General features: G+C 39.0%; 1 protein-coding gene across 3 annotated transcripts in view; it reads right to left on the bottom strand.

Moving 5' to 3' along the window:
• The window catches only part of LOC102022204 (transmembrane protein 45A-like), a 94,628-nt gene extending 73,629 nt beyond the window's left edge, over positions 1-20,999 (bottom strand). Inside the window, exons 1-2 of one of the 3 annotated variants that reach the window (XM_005386299.2) lie at positions 20,672-20,999; positions 20,226-20,363 (exon numbers count right to left, since the gene is read on the bottom strand). The gene's annotated coding sequence lies outside the window, so the exon portion shown is untranslated. The remainder of the gene's footprint in view (positions 1-20,225; positions 20,364-20,671) is intronic. The other 2 variants (XM_013515225.1, XM_005386300.2) reach the window with 2 other exon arrangements.
• Positions 21,000-21,063: the final 64 nt, after the last annotated feature.

Genomic DNA, 21,063 nt, shown 5'->3' with positions numbered 1-21,063 from the left:
GTCTCGAACTCACAACAATCCTCCTGCCTCAGACTCCCCAGTGCTGGGGTTACAGGTGTGTGCCACCATGCCCTGCTGCAAATGGTTCTTCTAATAAATTACTTTTTTAAAACATGGCTAATGATGGTGGATGAATTAGAAATGGAGATAAGCCTAAATTGAAGACCACTGGGAAGCTCATTCAAATCAGAGAATTTCCTCAGTTTGGAAATTCCTCAGAAAACTAGGTCCAGAGATCCCATTCAACCCAGCTATTCCCCTTCTGAGTATTTTCCCAGAAGATCTAAAAATATCATATCACAGTGATATATGTGCACCTATGTTCATAGCAGCACAATTTGTAATTGCTGAATTGTGGAAACAACCCAAATGTCCATTCACCGAGGAATGGATAAGATAACTGTGGTACTTTTATATAATGGAATATTACTCAGCTATAAAGAAAGATAAACTCAAGGCCTTTATAGGTAAATGGTCTCAACTAGAGACCATACTCATAAATGAAATAAATCAGACCTGCATGTGCAAGCACTGCATTGTGTCACTAGTGTAAAACCTGAAAGAGTTAATTTAAACCAGGAGGTATGATAGACATTGTGAAATGATAGGAAACTGCTCAAGGGTAAAGGGCAACTGGGATGTGGGAAAAGAGAAGGGAAAGAAAGAGAAACTTTATATGTATGTATATTCAGGGTAGTTAACATAGCTGTTCTACTGTCTTCTATTTCTTTGCTGAAAGAAACTGTCAATGAGTCCTTGATTGATCAATATTGCATGTCTCTATCTGTTTTCATGAGAAACCACTTTGGAGTATCAATATGTAACACAACAAGCATTGTTAATTTCCTACCACTTTGTTTGTAACTCTGTATTGTCTGTACTGTTCTTTTGTTATTTTGTAAAAGGTTGTCTGTCTGTTAATGTTTTCCTCCTTTTATTTTTAAAAGAAAAAAATAAAAACAAATCAGAGAATTTCCTCAGCTGATGCCACAAAAGAGCTGTTTTCTCTAATCAGCAATATGGTGCTTTCTATTGAGTAAGACGCTCAACTAATATAAACTAACCTGCTCATCATTTCCCAACTGGATTTAAAACACCTCAAAAATACTCACTCATCCTCACTCTTATTTTTGTTATTTGGGGGTTTGTTTGTTTGTTTGTGTGGGCAGTGGGGATTGAATCCAGGGGATTTACACTGAACTACATCCCCAGCTCAACTTAGCCTGGGCTGCTAAGTTGCCTAGGCTGGGCTTGAACTTGTGATTCGCTTGCCTTAGTCTCCCAGAATGCTGGAATTACAAGCATGCTTATTCTTATTTCTTATTAATCATGGACTGAGAATTATCTACCATAAACCGCTTCTCAACTCATATCCACTTTATTACAGACTATCAGTCTGTACCCCAAATATCCCTTAGACCATTGAGGGTAAGTATAAAAGACTGAACTTTAATTTGAAGACAGTGGAGGACAGCTAATTTACAAATGTCGTTTGTTAACTAAAAGGTGGAAAAGCACGTGATGATGGGCCAAATACTGCAGGAAAGATATGGCCCTCAGAGATAACACCTTCCAAGCCCATGTTTTGTCCTGAAAATTTATTTTTTCAGGTCTTACTAGGTTCCTTATTAATGATATTACATCTCCAACCCTGGGGATATGCCTCGTGACTCAGCACTGTGAGTGACTGATAAAGCACAGAAAGGAAAATTCAGAAGCTTAGTTATACTCCATGGGAAAGTCAGTTCTGTTCTCCATAAAATGTTAGACCACTCTGTCTGGAATCAGGAGTTGGTGCTCCAATCTTTTCTTTTACCACATCCTCATTTCTTACCAGGGCTAGGATACCTCAAAATCAAAATAGTCCCTCAATTATCTGTTTCCATTCCTAACTTTTAAAAAATTACTTTTTTCAAAAAAAAAAAACCTAAATTCTCTGAATTTCAGGAAAACTAAAGAAGGATCACCAAGTGGTTTATAAACTCTACTTCCAAATGAAGTATAAGATCTACAGAAGCAAGATTGGGGTAGGGGTAACCCATCACAGACCTTTCAGAATCCAGCATCAATGAAGAGCTTGAGAAAGTTGCCGACAGATGGGCATTCCCAGGCTTGCGGGGAAAATGGTGTGAGAACACAGGAAGGAGACCAAAATGGGGAGATAGAAGTAAGAGTAAGACTGAAACCAAGTAAAATACTCTTGACTTCGTCTTCCATGATTTCACATTGTCAGGGAAAGTGTGTTCTTATGAGAACCAGTCAAGACATAACCACTTATCAGGAGCAGTTCCATCTAGTCTCCCTACCCAGGCTTACTCGTTACCACCACAGAACATACATACACACACACATACATACATACACACATACATACATATGAGAAGCCAAATGGAAAGCTAGCAATACCTTCACAGGTAATAGAAGAAGGTTATATCAGGTTCCAGTGCACTTCTGTCCAGAAAGCATAATCTTGTCCTTGGTTGAGTCTTACTCATCTACTGATAGATAGATAGATAGACAGACAGACAGACTGATCCAGATTTAAAAACTGGTAAGTTTGTCAGCAGCCCAGTACAGAAGGCGGACTTTGGTTCATTGGATAAAGCAGAGCAATTCCATTTGCACTTCTTAATCTCTGTTGCATCTATGTCTTTCTCGCTAGAAAGCAGAACGGAACTTTCCCCAGTCCTTGGTGACTTGAAAGAAAATAGTGATACACGTACTCTCTATACTACTACAGTTCTTGTTGTCATTATCAGCAGTGTGAGTGAACCCTTCCTCCCATGAAGACCATCATGACGGCCATAAGAACACCGGGTAGCATACACCATACATCCCAGGTCTAGTTGCCCAATCCCCAGTGGTCACCGCTGGGAATGGAAATAAAGTGGCCCAAAGACCACTGAAGAAAAACCTCCTATCTAGATTACAAGTGATTTTAAGACCCCCCCTCCTTTAAAGGACAAACTGAACTCTAGTTTCCCAAAGACTGGTTGTTTATTCCTAATTCATCTCCTAAACATAAAATTTCAATTAAATAATTGAAATTTACAAGATAGTAGAGCTATCTTGTCATCATTTTCAGTTGGGAGACTGCCTATAAACTGTCTGGGTGAAACATTTTAGGAAATTGATAGTTTTCCACCAGCCAAGAGGTGGGTAAACTGTGTAAAGAGAAGCCACGTATCTGCAGAGTGAGCGGGAGTGTCAAGGCACTTGGAACCCGCCAATCTGAAGGAAACATGCTTGCTCCTGCAGCAAAGTGTCTGAGTAAAGATACCGGAAAATGCGGGATCAGACTGGCCCTCAAAGTAGATCAGAGAAACGGGCCTTCAACCAAATTAAGAACTGTAAATTTCAGAGTGAGAATAGACAGCCAGGCTCAAAGTACAGGGTTCAGTTAAGGGCTTCCAGAGCAGTCAGTTCACGGTGAGTGCCGCCTTCCTCTCTGACCCAGCCTCCAACCTCTGGTACTAAACAGGCCCTGATCCTTTGGCCTCAGTCACAGCCCTCAGGGGACTTTCCTCACTCCACTCTCTGGTCGTTCAAAGGTTTCTGGTTCTAGATCTTGGCTTAGTCAGTCCCCTTCCACCTGTCTGAGACCTTACCTCCCTGGCTTGTTCTTCACTGCCCCTAAGATACTTGGTTTTGAATCACCGGTTATCCTCAGAAAGTGAATCCTGCCGCACTCACCTACTTTCACGAGGATACATGCTAAACCTGGCCACTGTCTCAGCTCATTTCACCTTGGTATAATCCAGTGGGGAAGTAGTATGAAACACTGGAAAGCACATTTACAAATAATAATAATAGACACGAAATAGGAATTGCTATCTCAGCAGCCAGATAAATTATCACCATAGATCCAACTGGTCAGCACAAAATGTTACATTGAAGGCACCAACTACTGAACTTTTTCGTAGTATAAAAATGTGCATGAAAAGCACATGTCTATGGTATCAGGATTAGTGTATTTCTAATTTAAACAAAATTGCCTCAAGATACCAAATATTGTGAATTTTTCCTTGCTGGGCACTGGATTTTTTTTTATTCTTATAAAAATTGATAAGCTGCTTTCTGGGATGAAGTTAAGTGAGTTAGAAACAGTTTGATCTTTCAAGGAGTTGTGTTGATTTGTTTGTTAGGCACAATTGAAGTAGCTTTAGTCCTGTGCTAATTATTCCCCACTACTGAGGCAAAGCCTTCCTGATTATTCTAGCACACTCTCCATGAATTAGGAGTTTTCCAGTGTGCTTGGAAGGAACAAGAAACGTTCTTAGCTCTCTGTGAGAACCGGGCTGTGTTCTGTTCTCCCCGTCTCGGCCCACTGTATGTTGCTGTAACTGAGTACTTAAAACTAGGTAATTTACAAGGGAATAAATCCATTTCTTACGTTTGTGGGGGCTGGGAGTTCCCAGATCTTGGCACTGGCATCTGCACAGGAAGGTGGGGACTTCTCGCTGCACTATCCTGCAGCAGAGGCATCCTAGGGAGAGAGAGTGAGCAAGCCAGCCCGGGTGTCTCTTCCTCTTCTTCTTGCACAGCCGCGAGTGCCATCAGAAGGTCCCGCCCACATGACCCGACCCAAGCCTAATGGTTTTCCAAAAAACAAAACAAAACAAGGGCTCCATAAGTACATATAAAAGTGACATCTGGAGCTTCCATTTTTATTGTCAGTGTTATTTATCATGTTAGGATAGTAAGTTAAAATGTAGATCTATTTGGCTATGAGGCATGTTTTTTAATTACACAAGAGTAGTTACTACAGGTTAAGGATTACTTGTCTTAAACGCTTGGGATAAAAAATGTTTCAGATATCTGACTTTTTTCAAATTTGGGATATTTGTATAAGTGTTGCAGGCTAAGAATCCCTAACCTGAAAATCTGAAATCTGAAAGGCTCCAAAATCTGAAACTTTTTGAACACTGTGTAACACTCAAAAAGTTTCATATTAGGGATGCTTAACCTGTAAGTCTAATATCTTGAGATTTTTAGCCCATAATTTTAACTTTAGAGGAATCTTTAGGGAACTAATACAGCTATTTTAACTAAACATTTATCTAAAGTTGAGACATTCCTTACATTTCACACATTTCTTTTTCTTCTACTGAATTTAACCCAAGTAAAATGCAACCTATTTTACTGAAATATTAGTGCTAGACCAGAGACAGATACAGTCTCTGTACACAAGGTTAATTGGGTGACTCACTGTTTACTCAAATCAGAAATGCACTAATGATACTTTCAAGTCATTAGTAAGAATTCAGATGCCTCCTAAACATCTAAGCTACTGCTAGGAAATACAGCACTAAGGGAAACTTGGCTCTGAAAACAATGAGGTTAGTAGGAGCCTAACAAAATTAGGACTTAAACAAGCGGGTTTTTACAGGGGATGAGGCGGCAGGATGAAAAGGTAACTTCTGTGAAGCCCCCAAGGAAGGGCTCCCATTCAATGTCTTTGCTTTTTAATTAGGATCTGGCATAGAGGTTTTCTCCTAGGCTGACTTCTTGGGGCTGGTTCCAGCACTGGGAATTCCAGCACTGAGAATGAAAAGTATAGACATACCAAAAGGATAATGGTCCTTGGCTAGAAATCTTCTCCCTCTAAGCTTAAGGTTCCCAGCCCAGGCCACACATCAGACCTGAAAGGAGCTTCTCACTGATGCTGCAGCCCAACTCCCTGCCTTGTATGAGAGAATCTCTCTGTGGGGCCACAGTCAAGCCTACAGAGTTCTCCAAGGCGAGGACACTAAGTAAAGTGAGTACTAAAATCAGATCATCTATATCTTTTACTTACTAACCAACTAGCACAACTTGCCTTTCTCAGCATCAATTTCACTGGGCACCTAATGTTGCTTGTGTAAAATTTTTTCTCTTTATTACAGGAAGTTAAATAAAATAGTGAACATTTGAACCTGAGAAATTTCAGGTACAATGGGGAAAGGTATAGAAATGCTACCCACTACCTTGCCATGGAACTGCCACCTGATTCTTCCCAGTCTTTTTTCTTTTTTTTTTTTCGTTTTCCTTGAATGGAATCTCTACTCAGGACAGCAAAGAATTAAAGGAAACATTTGCCTTTCAGGATTCTTTCCCTTTGGATTATGGATACATCACAGGGACACAATCTGGTCAGAAATCACGGTGCGTGAGGGGGAGAAAGTGCTTATTATTTCCCAAGGTTTCACTGGGACAGCCTAGTTCAGAGTCCTTGGCAGGAGCATGGAAATCCAGAGGAGACTGAAAATAACCCCATGACTCACAAACTGAAACCAGCAGTCTGAGAGAGGGAGCAGTGCAAACATGACTGCTTGAAAGCTTACCCCATCCTACTGTTACTCTAAGTGACTAAGACGCCTGCAGAAACAGAAAACTATTCCATTTAAGCACCATTGGCTAGTCCCCATGACCAAATATGCTGACAAAGATCTGCATGGCTCCACTGACAGGTCAAGATGTAATTATTATATATTGTTGAGCTTTTAAAAAAAAACACAGGCATTGGCCATGGATCTTGCCTAGGATTCATGAGCCTTGGGTTGAGCCTCAGAAGCACAAATAAAATAGAAATTTAAAAAGAAGAGTAAAGGAAGAACATCATACAATGGGTAAAATTTTATATTTTTAAGTTAAGTTTATGTTTTTATATCTAGACCTGAATATGACTTAAAAAATTCTGCAAGAGTATAGATCAAACTAACTAAGGTTATACATTAGTCAGTTTTTTGTTACTGCAACAAATATCTAAGATATATTAACTTGAAAAGAGGAAAAGTTTACTCTGGCTCACAGTTGTGAAGGTTTTAGTCCATGGTTGGCTGACTGACCCGGGTGCTTTAGACCTGCAGTGGCACAGTATATCATGAGAGGGAGATGTGGAGGGGAGCCGTGCACCTCATGGTATAAAAAAAGAGAAGAAGATGAGAAAACAGACTTCTAATACCCCCTTCAAGGTCACACCCCTCAATGTCCTAAGACCTCCTACTAAGCCCACCTTTTAAAGTTTCTTCCGCCTCCCAACAGGATCAAACTAGAGACAAAGCTTTCAACACATATGTCTTTACAAGCAATGGCTTGTAAGGTACAGGAATGGGGGTAAAGCTGATAAATACAGGGAACAGCTACTGATTTTGACTCTGTACCGTCTGTTTCAAATTTTTCAATGTACATATATTACTGTTTAAATTCTAAATGCCACAAAAAGGGAAGGATTTTTTTTTTTTAAAAAGAAGAGATTATTGGGAACAAATGACTTCTCACTATAGGAATGCTATCTCTTCTGCAGAAACATTTAGTGCTACAAAGTGTAGAAATACTGAATTATTCCATGAAAAAGGGAGTATTTTAGGCATAATTAGAATGCAGCAATGATTTTAATACTATGGTTATATTATCTTGATATCTGTACAGAAATAAGCATTTTAATGATTGATAAAATTATTAATGAATTAATCAAATATGTACATATAAAAAGTTGGACTCTTAGTGTATATCATATACAAAAATTGACTCAAAATAGGCCAAAAAGTTTAACATATATGCTAAAACCATAAAATCCTTAAGAGAAAGCATATGTGAAAAGTTTCACGACATTGACTTTGGAAGTCATACACTGGCCATAGCACCCAAAGTGGAATGGTACTTACTACAGGTCAGAGTCTGCCTTCCTGTCCATTATGGGCTAAGATAATTGCCCCATCAATCTCCCCATCCATCTTTAAAGGTCCTGGTTCTGATTCTCTATCTTCCACATAAAAGCCTGATTCTCTATCTTCCACATAAAAGCCACAGTCAAAATAGTAGCCCATCAATCAGTCCTTGAGGAAATTCCCAACTCAGGCACAGGTGCAAAAACACCTCAAAGTGTCTGAAAGTAACATTTGACCACCAACAAACTCATTACTCATCCGTACAGATTACATCTTATGGATGCAATTGTAGCAGTGAAGTATGGTTAAGAACAGGCACACTAACTCAGAGGACAAGAGTCAGTCTGTGCTATCAAGCATGCCCAGGAAAACCCTCCAGGAGGAGTTGGACTGTTGGCCAGAAATGAAAGACATTTCAAACCCTACCTTTGGTGCTAATGACAATTCCTTTTCTAGTGCAGCTCTGCTCCTCTATGAGCATACTATCACCTAAAAAAACTTTACTTGTTTGTTCTTTTGTATCTGTGTAACTCATCTGATTCTTTCTTCCTGCCACACAAGAATCTAGACTCTAGGGACTCATCAGCACCCAAGTAACCACCATCATTGCAAAGCATAAGCAACAAAAGGAACATCAGATAAACTAAACAACGTCAAAATTTAAAACTTTTGTCACCAAAATGTACTACTAACAGAAAATGTAATCCAAAGAATTTTTTAAAAAGATTTGCAATCATAAACTTGATAAAGAGTTAATAACCAGAATATAGTGAACTCTTATAATGAAATGACAGGAAAACAACTGATTTTAAAATGAGCAAAGACATGAACACACAGACATTTCTCCACAAAATGTATACAAATGCCCAACAAGCACATGAAAAGAAGCTCAGCATCACTAATCATTAAGGAAGTGCAAATCACCACAGTTAACAATAAAACAATCATTAAAAAATATGCTATCCATTCATACACATTAGGATGGTGTGGTGGATTGACAACTGGTGGTCAGCTTGCAACACCTAGCTGAACTGAATCAGCATGGTGCTGGGTATGGGAGGCCCCCCTGAGGATTGTTGTCAGCAGCATAAGAGGCAGAGCTGAGAAGAAGAAATTGAGGCTATTGAGGCTTGAATATACAGAGATTCAATGAAGGATAGTGATGCTGGAGGCCTCCAAGGAGAAACACACCAGTGGAAAACGGTAGTGAATATTGTTAACTGCAACATCTGGTAGGTGACTCCAGTCCAAGCATCTCCTGGAGGAGACTGGCCAGATGGCACTTTAAGGAGGGGCCAACTGAAACCAGGGCTCAGAGCAGCCATGGTTTGGCTCCCTCTCAGAGTTCTCAGTGACAGGGTGAGGCACATCTCTGGGAGACATCCAGGGTCCGAGACTGAGGTCAGGAGGCCAAGAGACACCCAGAATGTTGTAGGATAAACAATTCAGGTCCCAACTCCTACAAGGCAGAGGCCAAGATCAGCCTGAACTTCTGTGGAGTTGAAGGCATCAGAATTGGCACCTGGCACTATTCCTACTGCAGGCTTTCTGGGATTCTCCAGAACCCCAACATAATCCTACTGCAGATTTTCTGGGATCATCCCGGACAGATAGGGCTCTGTCTGCCTCCTTTGTCTACCAGAGACATAGAAGGTATGCCCTGAATTGGACATTATCACAAAAATGTCCATTCCTGAAGATAACCTCAGTCTTGAAATTACAGGGAGATCTCTTTTTCTCTTCTTTTTTTTTTTCTCTTTGCTTTTTCTTTCTTGACTTTTGTTTCAGTTTTTTTCATGAGTATAAACATTGTTTTAGGGTTTTTTTTTTGTTTTGCTTAGTATTTGTTTTTGTGTCTTCCTTCTTTCTTCCCCTCCTGTCTTCTTAGCTGGTTTCCCAATACTTGGGTGTCTTCCTCTGTCCTTCATCTTCACTTTTAATCTCTTTCTCTTCTTTTATTTCTCTATGATTTCCTCTTATCCCTTTCAAATTTTCTCCCCTGAAGATAAAATAGTTCTATTGAGGGGATATTTACAGTATACAACTTTCTAGCTTGCTTTAGATTTCGTTATATAATTAGAAATCTTGCTCATATTGTTAAAAGTGGCAATACAACACTTACCACAGTTTGTTACTTTCTAGGTTGTGCTTGATCCTATTGTTGTTCCTGATTTTTCTACTTTATCCAAGGTGACATAACAGTTCTAAATAGTTGTTCTTCCTTAGAGGCAAAAACCAAAATTATCTGAGGGTCATAAACAATACTATAGTCCAGTAAAGAAGAACCAGGAACTAGGGCAAATAGGTAGCAACTTCTCATTTCTAATAAATTGAAGAGGTAGGATCTTGCAACAGACTCAAAAGCAGGCTACACCTAGAAGATATCTGTGAAAACTAGTCATTTAGTAAGGAGCTCTTTGTACTAGTAATAAAGCTATTTATAAGTAATTTACAAGCATCAAAGCAGAAAATAATTTTTAAAATAGAAAATGAGAAGACACAGAACCAAGATGCAGCCCCAGATATCCAGCTCATCCAGGACAAACCTAGAGGGCAGTGAGGTGAACCAAATCAAAAACCATCCACTGAAATCTCTGAAATGGTAACAGTGGAAGTAACAAAGCATATAAATGAGGCTTTAGAAAAAAATAAATCATAGTAATTTCTCAGACAACTAAAGAGATGATGACCATAATGAAGGACATGGTTAATGAATCTAGAGTAGATCCTCTTTTTATAAAAAGAGGAGCTTAATAAAATGATAGAAATCATTAGTGCCCAACATAGGAAAGAAATGGAACCCATGAGTCAGATTCAAACAGATATCCAGGAGATTAAAAATTCCACTGAAAGTATATACAGCAGAATGACCAATGTGAAGACAGAATATCTGAACTAGAAGATAGGTTTGCAGTTATGGATCATGAAAGAAACACTTCTTAGAATTAGCAATGGAACATGAAAAATCAATCCAATAACTGTTAGATGATGCAAACAGGAATAATGTAAGGTAGATAGTAACAAATGAAAAACCAGGAAACAGTGCAAGTGACATAAAGAACCCACACATAGAAGTGATGGCAGAAAACTTCCCAAGCATGGAAAAAAGAATCTGACATACAGTTAAGTGAGGCATAAAAAATTCAAATTAGTCATGATCAGAAAAAACTACACCAACCCATATAATAGTCAAGATTCCAAAAATTCAATTCAAGAATAGAATATTAAAAGCTACTAAAGAAAAGAAACAAATCACTAAAGGAAAGCCTATCTGAATCACACCAGACTTCCCAACATAAACTCTTAAATCTAAGAGAGTTTGGAGTAAAGTACTTCAAACCCTAAGAGGAAACAACCTCCAACCCAGATTGATGTGTCCCATAAAACTATCTTTTAAAATTGATAGAGAAATAAGATACTTCCATGACAGAGAACACCTAAAGAAATTCTTGACCACCAAACCAGCACTTAAATAGATTAAAAGGATAATCTAGAATAAAACAATGAAGACAATAATTCCATGAATCCCATTAGAATGAATCCACTGAGCAAAGCAAGCAATTAAATAGAGGGGAAAGAAAGGGAACCAATAACAGGGAAAATATTATGAGAAGGATATAACTTAATACATATCAATTATAACCATCAATATAAATGATCTCAATTCACTAATCAAAAAATTTCGCTAATCAAAAAAACTCACTAATCAATTCACTAATCAAAAAATGTAGAATGGATCAAGAAACAAGATCCAAAAATATAGAGCATACAAGAAACACATTAAACTCACATTTAAAAAAAATAGACAGACTGAAAGTCACAGGATAAAAATTAATACTCCATGCAAGAGACACCCAGAAAAAAAGCAGGAGTAGCTATTCTATTTGCAGGAAAATGGATTTCAAGCCAAGACTGACTGATTAAAAGAGGTCATAACATATTTGTTAGGAGAACAATCCAAGAGGAAGACATAACCAAGATAACAATCATAAATGTATATGCACCAAATATCAGTGTGTCAACTATATAAAAGAAACATTAATGGACATGAAAAATCAAAAAAGTACTAATACTCCACTGTCACAAATAAACACATCAATTACACAAAATATCTACAAAAGAAATATCAGAAATGAACCAAACCTTTGAACAAATGGACTTCATATATATCTACAAACTGTCCCACCCCACAACGATAGACTACACATTCTTCTCAGCTGCACATGGGACTTTCTCCAAAAGAGACCACATACTAGTTCACAGCACATGCTTGAACAAATGCAAAGGAATTAAAGTTATCCCATGCATATTATCAGACCATACTGCAATGAAATTGGAAATAAATGGCAAAAGAAACCACAAAACTTCATTAAAACATGAAATTAAATACTACCCTCTGAAGAACCAGTGACTCACAGATGAAATTAAAGAAGAAGTTAGACAGTTTCCACAGTTAAATGATAATGTACACACAACATACTGGGACTTATGGAACACAATGAAAGCAACCCTATGAGGGAAATTTATAGCAGTGAGTTCCCATATCATAAAAAGAGAGCAAGCGCAAATCAATAACCTAATTTTAAAATCAGCCTTCTAAGCAAGAAAAGCAAGTTAAACCCAAAGCACATATGAAGGAGGAGATTATAAAGATCAAAGCAGAAATTAATGCACTGGGGACTAAAAAAAACCACACAGAATCAATCAGTCCAAGAGTTTGTTCCTTAGAAGATCAAATAAAATACACAAACTCTTAATAAACCTTATCAAAAAAAGAAAGAAAAAGACTAAACTCATGCAATTAGGTATGAAAAGAGAGAAATCACAAAAGATCCTGCAGAAATCCAGAATATCATCAATACCTACTCCAATTACCTGTACTCTAAGAAGATAGAAAATACAAAAGAAATAGACAGATTCCTTGATACATGTGAATTACCAAAGCTGAATCAAGTAGATATAAAAGTTCTAAATGAGCCAATATCAGCCAATGAAATTGAAAAAGTAACTAAAACACAAGGAATAAAAAAAAGCCCAGGTCCTGATAGATTCACTGCTGAATTCTACAAAAACCTTAGAGAAGATTTAATACCACTACTTTTCAAACTCTTTAAAGAAACTGAAAGGGAAGCAATACTCTCAAACTTATTCTTGGAAACAAGCACTACCATGATGCCAAAACCAGACAAGAATCTAACAAAAAAGGAGAATTATAGGCCAAATTCCTTAATGAACATAGATGTGAAAGTCCTTCATAAGGCACTGGCAAACAGAATGCAGCAAATCATCAACAAAATTATATGCTATAATCAAGTAGGATTCATCCCAGGGATACATGGAAGGTTTGACATATGTAAATCAATTAATATAATACACCAGATTAATACAGCCAAGGACAAAAACCACATGATCATCTCAACAGATGCAGAAAAAGCATTTGACAAACTCCAGCATCCATTTATGATTTAAAAAAAAAAAAAAAAACCCTAGGGAAAATTAGAATAGAAGGTGTCTTGGTTACTTTTCTTTCCTTGCTGAGACAAAATACCTGACACCCAAAGTTAAGGCAGGAAAGGTTTATGTAGCTCACAGTTTGTGGAGGTTTCAGTCCATACTCAGCTGCTCCAAGGCAGGCTGGCATGGCACAGGGGCAACAGCTTATGGTGGTAGAAGACAGCAAAAGCAACAAGAGCAAAAAGGGGAGGCAAGCAAGCCTCTTTTCCTCCCTTATATTGTAAGCAGGCTACCTGCCCTCAGATGGGTGTAGCACTCATACCATCTCCACGCCTTCTTCTTGCACAGGCTCAGGATGAATACAAAGTAAGGACTCTGGTCCCCTGCTAAGTCACTTAGTTAACCTCCTAAACTTCTCAAACTGACACAATGAACAACATCCCGGAGTGGTAAGGGCCCAGTCCTTTATGCCCTAGGATATAGAACTGCTGAGTTACTTAGTTAAGCTTCTAAACTTCTCAACTTGATACAATGTATCAACCATTACAGAAGGTTTTTTTTATATCAATCAATAAAAACCATCTATGATAATTCAAAAGACAACATCATGTTAATCGTAAAGAAGTGAAAGTTTCACTCTAAAATCAGTAACAAGCCAAGGATGCCCTATTCAACAGAGTCCTATTCAACACAGTCCTGGAAACATTAACCAGAGCAATAAGACAAGAGAAAGAACAGGAATAAAGATAGAAAAATAAGAAGTTGAATTATCACTATTTGCTGATGATATGATACTCTACATAGAAGACCCCAAAAGATTCCTAGATTTAATAACCAAATTCAGTACTGTAGCTGAATATAAAGCCAACACATAAAAATCAGTTGGATTCCCACACATAAACAACAAACTCACTGTGAGAAAGTAGTGAAACAACACCATTCAGGAAAGAAAACAACACCATTCAGGAAACAAAAACAAAATAACAAAGAATAAACTCACTGAGAGAGAAATTAGGGAAACCACACCTTTCAAGATGGCATCAAAAAAAATGGCACACTTGGGAATCAACCTAACAAAGGTAGTAAAAAATCTATACATTGAAAAGTACAGTACTCTGAAAAGGAGATTGACGAGGATATCATGAAGTGGAAAGATATTCCTTGCTTATGGATAGGAAGAGCCATGGTTGGAAAAATGGCCATACTTTCAAAATTATTATACAAGGTTAATGCAATTCCAATCAAAATACCATTAGCACACATCACAGAACTAGAGAAAAACATTCCTAAAATTCATTTGGAACCAGAAGAGACCTTGAATAGCAAAAGCAGTTGGGGATAACAAAGGCAAGACAGGAGGCATCACAATCCCTGACTTGAAATTATACTACAAAGCTACTATGATAAAAACAGCACAGAACTGCAGGGGGAACAAACAGGATCCATGGAACAGATTAGAGCACGCAGAAACAACTTCCAACACACTCAGCCCTCTTCTGTTTGACAAGTGGGCCAAACACCTTCAAGGGAAAAAATATAGCCTCTTTAATAAATGGTTCTGGGAAAACATGCCGAAGATTAAACCTAGACCCGTACCTCTCACTATACAATAAACTAAAATCAAAATGGATCAAAGACCCAAATATTAAAACAGAAACAGTTAATCTGCTGGAAGATAAAATAGGTAGGCCTCTTGAAGACATTGGTATAGGCAAAGATTTAATGAACAAAATCCTGATCAAACAAAACATATTCCAAAGAATAAACAACTAGAATGTCATTTTATTTAAAAGCTTTTGCACAACAAAAGAAACTACCAATAGAGTGAAGAGATAACCTACAGAATAGGAATTACTTTTTACTAACTATTCCTCAGACAAAGGACTACTATCTAAAATACATAAGTAACTCAAAACATCAGATGCCTTTTCCCCCCAAATTTAAAGACTCAATCCAAAAATGGGCATCTGAAATCATTAGATACTTCTCAGATGGAGAATCACAAATAGCAAATAAATGTATGAAAAAATGTTCAACATCACTGGTCATTAGAGAAATGTAAATTAAAACAACCATGAGATTGCATCTCACTCCAACAGCAATGGCTTTTACCAAAAAATCAACCAGTAACAAAGGATGGTGAGGCTGTAGGAATAAAGGAATCCTCCTTCACTATTGCTGGGAGTGTAAATTGCTACAACCAACATGGACATCAGTATGGAGATTCCCAAAAAACTGAAGCTAGAGATTACCTTTGATCCCATTATTCCTATTCTTGGTTTCTTCCTAAAAGAGTTAAAGCATCACACCACAGCAGTGGAGTTTGTAATAGCTAAATCTAGGAAACAGTCCAGAAGCCCATCATCAGCTGAATGGATAAAGGAAATGTGGTTTTCATATACAATGAAGTACTACCCCGCCATAAAGAAGGGTAAACTTCATATGTTTTTAGAAAATGGGTGCACCTTTACACCATAATTTTAAGTGAAATAAATCAGACACACATGTTTAAATATTACATTGCTTCTTTTGTGTGAGAAATTGAATGTACAAATAAGGACCAAAATGGAGAATAGTTATTTAAGGGGCTGGGGATTTAGCTCAGAGGTACAGCGCCTGCCTGGCAAGTGCAAGGTCTTGAGTTTGATTCCCAGTACAGGGGGAAAAAAAAAAGAGAGAGAGAATAGTTATTTAGAAGTAGGAAGAAAATGTTCAAATGGGAAGAAAAGGATCAAAAAAGGAGGAGAGAAAGAAAAGGAACAGAAAAGGTAAGAAAAGAGAATAGAAGGTGAAAAACCGGAAACAAACCTTTTATAAATAAGGAAAGGAAGAAAAGTTAAAGGGAGAGGAGGGGAATAGAAAAAAATAAGAAGAATCAAGATATATTATATATAGGTACAAATTCCCTACAATGAATTTGATCATTGTGTATATCAAACATGTAGCAATAAAATTACTTTTTAAAATGTAAACAACAAAAATGGTCAAGAAATAACAAATATTGGCGAAGATGTGGAGAAATTATGTTTCTCTGTATTGCTGGTAAACTAAACAGTGCAGCCACTGTGAAAAACAGTACGGAAGTTTCTCAAAAAGTTAAAAATAGAATTAGTACATGATTCAACAATTCGACTTTGAGTATAAACCCAAATAACTAAAAACCAAGACTTAAATAGATATCTGTACATTAATGTTTATATCCTCATTATTCATAACAGCCAAAGAAACTTACAGAGTTTATTTAAAAGAAGGGAGAGGGAGAGGTGCACGTTAATGATTTTAGTAACAGAGTCACAAAATTGCAGAGACTCACAAATGCAAAATGTGCAGAGTAGACCAGAAGGCTGGAAGCCCAGGGAAGACAAGATGTATAGTCTCACCTCCAAAGGTAGTTCTAAGGCACAGTTATCTCCTCTGTAACAGAGTCTTTTTCTGAGGAGACTTTCAAATGTTTGGTTGAGACTCTTTCACATTATAAAGAGCAGAGTCAATCTACTTATTTAAATGTAAATCTTATCTAACAAATATCTTCACAAAAACATTTAGAATAACGTTTTGCCAAATATCTAGGCACCGTGCACTCATCAGATTGGCACATAAAGCTAACCACCACAGAGGGAAACCATAAAAATCCATCCACTAATGGAGGTATAGAGTTACAAAAGGCGCTATACATATAAAATTAATTATTGTTCAGCTAAGTATAGCCTCTTCAGTTTGTAAAAATGAAAAGTTCAGGGCATAGATGATTGTAACCACGGCAAAACAAAGTGACTGTATTTAATGCCATTCAACTGTCCTCTTAAAAATATATAAAAATGTACAATATATGTGAATACCTATGAATATATACTATAAATAAATATGAATCTATCATATATGAAATATATATTTACCACATATATATAAACAGCACAGTAAAAGATTGATTGCTTATATTTAGTCTTTACTATAGGCCAGACACTATGCTAAAATGTGTTACATGAATTCTGTCTGGTAATGCCTTTTGATAGCTCCATTTTGTGGATACTAAAGCATTCTAGAGAAGGTGCCTTGCTCAAGGTCACATTAGCAAGAAGCACCCCTGGGATTCAAACCCTCGTAGTCTGACTAGAAAGCATCTGTGTTTGCTTATTTCCTATGTTACAGTGAAAAGGGTGCCTACATGAAAATAATGAAATAAAGAGCAGGTTAAAATTTTTTCCAAATAATAAAGTTGATTCAATGTCAAAACAATTTAAGGAATGAATTTCTTAAAAGATTTCAAATCCAGACTGGGTGTGAGTAATAACTTTCCCTGACATTCATTATGAAAATTTTTTACCCCCACCCCACTGCTTCTCCACAAAAAATGATGAGAAAAAAGATGCTCAAGTAGAAAGCAATGTTTACCTCCCATCTGCCCCATTTTTCAATAAGCCTTGCAGTATTTCATAGTTTCTATATTTTTAATAAAAATATTGTGGTTATAACTACCTTTCTCAAATGAGGACAGTCATTTAACTGACATTCATTGGATGCTTACCACAAGTCAGGTATCATGGTGGGTTCTGTCCAAGACAAGAGAAAAGATAACGTTTGCCAGCAATGACATCCATCTAATAAACGAGCGACATGTCTCTTGTCTCTGCATGGAGTGCCTCTCACAGACAAAACTCCAGTTGATATTCTGGAGCCTTCAGCCAAATGTTATCAGCTCTCTCTCTGCAAATGCTCCCCTGCCTCCAGTGGTCCTTATTCCTTGGACTTCTTCACTGTCATCACCACAAAAAGAACAGTCATAGCGACTCACTCACCTACCGCAGTCTAATGACCAAGGCTTGGTTTCTGGAACTAAGCTGCCCATTGCTGTGTCTGCCATTATTCACTCTTCGGGAGCAAGTTACTCAACCTGTCTTTGACTCTGTCTCCCGAATTATAAACAGGTACCAACACTCACTGCCATGGGCTAGCACTCGCAACAACGTCTGTCGTCTGTTAAGTGGTCAGAAGACATTAGCCATAGATGTATCAAATCTGTGAGCAACAGACTGTTCCAGAGACTGAATGAGAAGAAGAAATAATCATCCAAGAGAAGAAGACCTTAGAGAACATTTCACAGACGATGGCAGCGGGCTATAAGGGCCCCATGGCTTGCTTGAGGTCAGGCAGGGAAGAGCAGCATGAGGGCACAGATCTCCGCCATAGCACAGTACCCTTAAGACAGGAAAGGCAAGAGAATGCCAAAGTTAGGTGCATGCGACAGGTATTATCTAGACTAGTAAAGGATAAAAGTTTAAGATTAAATTATAAAATTATAAAAGTAACATAAAATTATAAGTAAATTATAAGATTGCAAGTATGACGTGTGACAACTTGTGACGCTTCCATACGCAGGACCAGAAGGTGATTCCGCACTGTGTATACAGGCACACTGGGTGCTTACAGCAGTCACACCCATGTCAAAGCCGCGCAGTGTGACCTCCTAATTTAAAGTGGCCTGGTTAATGGCTCGGTGCTTCAGATCATTTAAATAGAGCTCCACGACAACCACCACAGAATGAATTCAAAACATGCGTCCTGGACTCACCACCCAGCCCCTCCTGCCCCAGACCAGAAGCCCTGGATTGAGGTCACCGAAGCAGCGCAGCAGCTGAGGAAAGCCTGCTAGGCAGGGAGCAGAGCGAGAACTCAACCCTTGGATCATTCCAGACACATCTCTACTACACAACTGCTGCCAGCTCAGCTCACCACCCTCACCGGTGGACTCCCAAACCTCTTCCCCACCGGAACTACATGTCGTGCTGTCCTGCTTCTCCCACCTGCCAACCTTCCCTTCCACTAACCTCCGCAGATTACCCTGCCGTCTCCAGAGAGTTCCACACTTCGCAGCCATTGTCTTTGCCCCTGCTTCCCCTTACTCCTAGACTACAACTGCCGCTCTTCCATCTCTCTGCCTCCACCCGACTGAAAGTGACTGACAACTTCTTTCCAGAAATGCTAACCCTTCTGTAAAGCCATCAGGCAATAAAATGACCTTTTAAAATACCCCCTGTATACCTGGAACCTTCCAGATGTAAGGCTCTCGATCAATTCTACCTCCCTGCCCATGGAAGACTCACCCCTCCGTACAGCCTCTCACAGTGCTGCGATCAGGAGCCCAGCACCAAACGCTCGTTTCTACCACAGCGGTCAGGCTGGCGACAGGATGTGCAGCAAGGGAAGCCGGGAAGGCAGGCCGTGAAGAGCGGGGACGGCAGCACACCAAGTGCCGTACTTTTCTGAGTGTACCTATGTGAGCTCAGCCCTGCAGACAGCCTCCCGGAGTAGACGCTACTACTCTAAGCACATTATAGAGCCGGCAACTGACGCACAGATGGGCTGAATAACGTGCCCCTGGTCATGCCGTGAGGTTCGAGCTGAAACGGAACAGCTAGCTCTGAACATCGTTTCTCTGCAGCAATGTTCCTTCTCACTCACTGTCTGCAAAAGCCACTTCAGCTGCTCTACCCTTCCGTGTACATTGCCTTTCTGAATCAAAAACACACCCCGCTACGTATAATTTCAGTGCCACATTCCAACCTAGCGCTTTCTGAGCCAGAAATTAACTCAGTTCTGGTCAGATCTCCCACCGAAGTAAACAAAATGTAACAAAATCTCAACGTTAAAACATTCTCTCGTACCGAAGGAAAGCATTTTTCAGATACAGAGGGCCTCCCTCAGCTGTACACCTAGCTCATCACTTTCCACCCCTCTATTTCTGCACCCTGAAATACAAACGATATTTGCAAACACTGACGTATAGCAATCACTGCAGATACTACTTCGATAGAATTACAAGTTGAACACACAATTATGAGTTTATGGATACACTGCCATGTGTTTACTTATTTTTTTAACAATCGTAAAAGTACTTGGATCCTGCACTGGAGAAAGAGGAAAACAGAAAACACACACATTTGAATTACAATTAGATTAAATTTAAATGAAAGATCCGACAATTCCCTATATAAACCAAATTTTAAATACCTTAACACCAGGGGCTGGGGACTTAGCTCAGCGGCACAGCGCCTGCCTGGCAAGCTCAAGGTCGTGAGTTCGATTCCCGGTACCGAAAAAATAAATAAATAAATAAATAAATACCTTAATACCAAACAGCCTATTAACAGAAGCAAAAGTTGTGTAAACTGGTGATAAGCCAGACAATTTTCTCAATCTTCCATCGAAGCAGGGAGTGGAGGGTGGATAAAGATTTCAGTCTTTACAAATGGATACGATGTTCTCACAGGGAAAAATAGAAAAAAAAATAACACCATTCAACTTTGGAGTTATGAGAGGCTTACAACAAAATACCGATCAAACTTTGTTCCCAGCAAATTTTATAATAGCACGCCCCAAAATGTTAAAAGCAGACAAAAAAATTTAATGTTCGCAAAACAGATGAGGAGGAAACGAAATGTCTGTGTAGTGTATGCCACCAAGAGATTATTTTTCTCTCTCTTCTGAGACAAGGCTGGTGAGAACAGCAAGAAGACAGGACAGAGATCACAGCGGGAGAAATATGATAGCCCGCCGTCGTCAAAACTTACCCAGCTTGCTGTTTACCCAAACTTTATTTTTCTAACTTTGCCGGTTTAAACTCAGGCCGCGGCTGGGCTTTTGTTGTTGCCGTTTCTGTCCTTTGATCCCAGAGCCCCTGAAAATTAAGCCGCGCTGGACGGGCCCAGCCCTTCTCCTGGGGGTGCGGGAGGTTCCGAGCTTGGCGCCCTGGCTGCTTCTCGGCGAAACTGAATCAGTCACAGCCGGATGGCCAGACGCAGACGACGTGCGGGACGTGCCTGGGTGCCGCCGGCCCCTAAGAGACCGCACGCGCGCGGGCGCAGCTGTCCAGATGTGCTTCATCTGGTCCCTCCGGGAGCGAGCCCGACCGCCCCGGCTGCGAGAAGCCGCCGCTCATTGGCGGCCGCAGCTCCGCACTGGC

The sequence above is a fragment of the Chinchilla lanigera genome, unplaced genomic scaffold (assembly GCF_000276665.1).
Source record: "Chinchilla lanigera isolate Chin_1 unplaced genomic scaffold, ChiLan1.0 scaffold00026, whole genome shotgun sequence".
In the NCBI taxonomy this organism is placed as follows: domain Eukaryota; kingdom Metazoa; phylum Chordata; class Mammalia; order Rodentia; family Chinchillidae; genus Chinchilla; species Chinchilla lanigera.
This window is presented reverse-complemented; position numbering and strand designations above follow the sequence as displayed.